Raw genomic sequence first — 5323 nt, 5'->3', positions numbered from 1 at the left:
ATATTTCAACGTTGAAGGTTGGTCTTTTGCCGGCTGGGAAGCAAGTCTTGAAGTCTTTGATTAATCACTTTTTTTGACTAATTATGTTTATGTGAAATCTTTGTACTGTGCCCGATATTTGTAATACTATACACATTATTACCAGTGACTTATCAGTAACTGGCATAGAAAAATATGAATACAAGAAAATGACTCAGCTGTTTAGAAGCCAATTTCACACAAATGATTCCCTGGAGAAAACTCTTGCTAGCAGTCTTAATCAGAAAGTTATTTTCAAAACTGTTAACTAACATTGTGCAGCACTAAAGTACAGGTCTGTAATATAAAGTTTCTCTCTTATGTTAACCAAGTCTGCATTTAACTGATCAAAAATTCTGTAAAAACAGTAATATTGTTTAATATCTTTACAAATTAAAATAACTGTTTTCTATTTGATTTATTCTAAAATGTAATTTAATCCTGTGATCGCAAAGCTGAATTCTTAAAAATGAATTAAATCATAACAATAAAAGAATATGAATAAAATTGAACAGCCATGAAATAGCTACAAATTGATTTTTTTAAATAGAAAAATAAATAAATAATAATAATGATAATCAGGCAACTTGAACATAATACAGTTCATTGAATTATGTGACATTGTTAATGTTAACAAATATGAAAAATGCAAAATTCAACAACAACAACAAAAAAGTTTTATATTGATTTTAGAGTCACTGTTACATAAGTGCAAATGTACAACCACATCACAAAGACAAATCATGTGATTTAAAGATTTTTAGGAGAGTTTGTTCTAATAAGATATAGGCACTTGGTGAAATGTGCTAGAATGGGCACTATCACATAATTAAGAATTAATCCTGAGAGCAAAGCTTCCGAAAAAAACAAAAAACAACAACGTTATTGTTGGATGGTTAACAAACAAACCACTATTTGCTTTCTGCTCTATCCCTAAATCTGTCCACATTTAATATATCTGACATATATACAGATGAAACGAATGTGATCGATTTCTTAGAAAACACAGCAATGTAGCTATATCCTCCTAGACTTTTTTCTTGATAATCCTTTTCCAAGAACACAGAAACGGCTGGTAAATAAATCTTTTGATGCAAAATCATGTTATTTGCCTTGGCAATAGCTCTGACATGACTTCACATCTGCGGCCACTGCACTGGTAAGAGTTTGAGGTTGCAGGTATCATCACTAGGTGGCGTGTTTACAATCAGGAAGAGTGCAGAGGAATGATGTGTCAGTGGCGGTTGTTTAGTCCAACCAGCTGAACACTTTCCTTCTTGCCACTCCATCATCTTTTCCTTCTGGTGAAGGGTCTTTTTCAGTGCAAGCACTGCACAAAACACACACACAAGACAATCTGAGTTTACAAGTTATTGACTGTGTCAAATGATTGCATTTACCTGAAGTAGCAGCCAGACTTCCTTACTAAGCCCTCAGTGACAGCACAGTAGATAGAGGTCTGTGCACCCTGCCAGGGAGTTTTCATCAGCTGCATACAGGGCAGAGACAGTATCGTCTTCAGTATTGGGGACCATGCCAGAACATGGCGATTCAGCTCTGTTCGAATCACTCCTGGATGCAGGCAGTACACAGAGACTACTGTACCTGTGGGAGCATCCATTGAAATATAAAACACAAACAACAAAACGTATTCATGTAAATGCTTTATTTGTATATGAACTTGTAAAAACTGGATTGCACACAGCCTGTGGCACAGTATGAGACAAAATCACCCAAGACAGACAATAAAACGAAGATTAATTGTTTATTTTTTTGCTCAAAATAAACAAAGAAACTTTGTTAGTTTATTAATTGTTTGCTATATCAAAACTGCAGTATATCTTACCTTTCATTCTCCATACAAGTTCTATAGAGAAAAACACATTGGCCAGCTTACTCTGTTTATAACTGAGAAAAGAACTGTAAGACCTTTTGTCAAAGAGCAGGTCATCAAATTCTATCTCTCCTGTAGGTTTTCTTTCCATAAGGTTCTCTCCTGTTCAAAATTTTAGGGTCAGAAAGATTTTATTTTGTACCTGCAGTGTCTCACCTTTAAAAGATATACTTAGTTCTAGAATCTTAATATATATACACACACACACACACACACACACACACACACACACACATTTTACCGGTAATATTGATACAGACATATGTGGAGCTACACATGTTTGGGCTTGGTCTCTAAAGCTGCATTATAATACTAAATATGGCAAATTTATTACATTTCGCATTGTTATATTATTACATTTTAAATAACTGTTTTCTATAATAATATATTGTAGTATAATAATATATATATATATATATATATGGCTTAAGCAAATTAATAGCTTAGTATACGCTTCTCTAAATGGCTAAATAGATTTATTTTACTGCCTTTGATAAATGTGCGCCTCATAAATATCCCAGCCGGCAAATGACCAACCTTCAACGTTGAAATATGTTTGAAATAAGGTCAGTTGTTGTTTTAACGCTGAAACAACGTTGATACAACGTTTAAAGCTGAACGGTTGAAAAACAGTCTGCCCATGACCAACTTTCAACGTTGAAATATGTTTGAAATAAGGTCAGTTGTTGTTTTAACGCTGAAACAACGTTGATACAACAGTGAATCAACGTTACAATATCAACATTGATCCAATTTGCAAAATCGAAAGGTAATTCAACGTTGATTCAACCATGGTACCAACATTGTTTCAACCTTCAATCAACGTTGAAATGCCGGCTGGGATAGAACAGATTTCTCTACGATATGAAACTACGTGTAGGCCTATCTCAGAATCACAATAAGAAAATGAGTTTCTCGCATGAATATTAGGCTAGTGGCCAGATCAGATGGTAGTTTTATTAATTCAATACGGTAGAGTACGGCCTTGTAATGAAAATGGGAATGTTGATAAATAATGCAACAATCGGCGCATGCACAATTATAATGGCTTAAGTATGCACGAACGCACACGCACTCTGTAAAGTGTAAAGAATTGGTTTAATATTATTATGATTTCATTTCAACCGTAAGTTATCGTTACGATCACGATTTTTTTTTAATTTTCGTATGGCATATGTACTAAGACTAAAATCTGTTGCATATTAAAGATCAGAAATAAATGTAATATATATTTCTTTACGTTTTTGCAAAAGGTGTTTATTTTGTAGGGTAATGTGCTTTCACATTTTTTTCAACAGAACCATTCAGAAACTGCATTGATTTAAGTCAAACGAGCCTTCAGTACCGTTCTTGGTGAAGTCGATAACCACTCCTTCTGGGTTACGAAAAAGAATCGGTCCAGAAGAGTCATTTGTTCGGTACTCGTAGTACACTGGTTGAGCTGTACAGATTCATTAAAAAGAACCTATTCATAAGAGTCGTTTGTTGATGAATCAGACCTCAGTGGTCGTGTCGAATGTTTTGTTCTGTATATATTCAGTGATGTCTTTGCAGAGAATCTGAACAAGTAGTGCAGTAAACACTGAAATGTGATGTTCCGTCCACATTGGCGGAAGACCGCATGTTATAGAACTGTTAATGGAACAGAAGCTCTTAAAATCATTTGGTTCCAGTACGTTTAAAAAAATTAACCTGTTATGAAAAAGTACGGGTTTTTGCTTCCTAACATAATTTTTAGTGCTTTGTGCATGTAAGGGGTGTATTTATTATTATTATATTTGGCCAATATTTTCATATAGGAGATATTTTGAGTAATCAATAATTAATCATCAAGAATTGTGTTAGAAAAAGACCAGTCAATGATGGTCTTAACATCTTATCTAAAAAATACTAGCTGCTTTTCACTATTGATACAGCAGTTGGTTAAACAATGCAAAATGTTGTCGTTTGAAGGAAGGAAGCCATTTTCTTGTTCCAGTAACCACTCCTCCTTATTTCAGAGATTACAGCCAATCAGAGGTCAGAATCCATAACAGGAAGTGACGTTTTGAGCGCATCAACCAATCGCTGCCGCTGAAAGAGCAGAACTTCTGCCCATTTAGCGCACTTATTCGTCTCGTTTGTTACAAACAGGCAGGCTTTGTGTTCTTTCAATATAACACATTGAATATATTTCCAAATACACTATAATCCGGTAAGTAGTATTTATAAATTCGGCCATATTCGTTGTATTCGCGCTTTAATTCAAGCATTAGACGATCGTCATTTATTATGTGCGCAGACGACAGTACGCGGAGTGCGCACTTAGTAGGCGCCGCGCGAGGGGGTTACTGCAGAATTTGTGACCGAGTATTTGTAATAAACATCGCGACTCTCTGACTCTCGTTCCGATCCACTTTGGATTTTCAACCTCAATTAGTGTAATAGTACACGTATCTAAGGCTTGTGCTTTTGTTTAGATCTGTCAAATGTTCCAGTCTGACGCATTGGATGTATGGCACAGGAACTACTTTTCTCATTGCCATGAAACCATATTGCGCGTACTTACACAAGATACTGAGGGTTTTCCTGAAGTGAACTGACGGTTTCGCACTGAATATCAAACCCATTGTAATGCAGCATATATTTAATAATTTTCTACAATTGTATGTAAATACAAAATGTGGTTTACTCACTCGTTAATGTATTTATGGAATTTGCAGGATGAGGTGGTTTTGTAAACGCCAGTCTTGACACTGAAACCGCTCCAGCTGAATGCTGTCAGAGCCCGGTGAATATTGTGAGGGTCTAAATTTCAAACATGTCATTCTCCTGTCCAATATTAAGCAAAATCCTAAAACTTCCCGACATATTATTATTATAATACACTAAATGCCATTATTGTATTTTTTCAACGTTGACTGTAAAAACATGTTTGCTGTTTCAGGTTCACTACGCAAATTCTTAGCTCAATAAACATTTTATATTTCAGAAACATGGATGCGGATCTGTTTATGGAGTGTGAGGAGGAGGAGCTGGAACCATGGCAACAACAACATTCAATGGATGATTCAGTGGGAAATGCTGAAAACAGTTCTCCCACTGGTGTGTCATTTTATAGGTTTTTCTGTGACATTTCATTTGTAGTTAGATTTATGTTTATTTATACATATGTAGATACTTAATGTATCTAATAAACATTTTCTTTTAATAATTATTCTTTATTTCAATATCATTATACTGAATAAAACCTGTTCTTCTCCGCTGTTTAGTGTCTTCCACTCCCGCTATGGTGGTTGATATTCCAGCTGAGCCTAAAACTGTGGTGATCCCAAACTTACCACCTGTAGTAAATACAGCAGACACGGTACCGCTGATCACAAACACATGTAAGTATTTGTTCCTTATTGCACTGTTTAAGTGATTATCAGT

At 35.1% G+C, this 5323-nt stretch overlaps 1 long non-coding RNA gene across 1 annotated transcript; it reads right to left on the bottom strand.

Moving 5' to 3' along the window:
- Positions 1 to 1416: 1416 nt before the first annotated feature.
- Positions 1417 to 4996, bottom strand: LOC132103263 (uncharacterized). The gene is made up of 3 exons (XR_009423354.1): positions 4870 to 4996; positions 4588 to 4669; positions 1417 to 1507 (listed from the first exon to the last, which is right to left on the bottom strand). It is a non-coding gene; the product is annotated as an uncharacterized LOC132103263 (long non-coding RNA).
- Between the last annotated feature and the right edge of the window lie 327 nt (positions 4997 to 5323).

This window comes from Carassius carassius, chromosome 24 (assembly GCF_963082965.1).
Source record: "Carassius carassius chromosome 24, fCarCar2.1, whole genome shotgun sequence".
In the NCBI taxonomy this organism is placed as follows: domain Eukaryota; kingdom Metazoa; phylum Chordata; class Actinopteri; order Cypriniformes; family Cyprinidae; genus Carassius; species Carassius carassius.
Note: the sequence above shows the minus strand (reverse complement) of the source record. Positions and strands in the feature narration are given on the sequence as shown.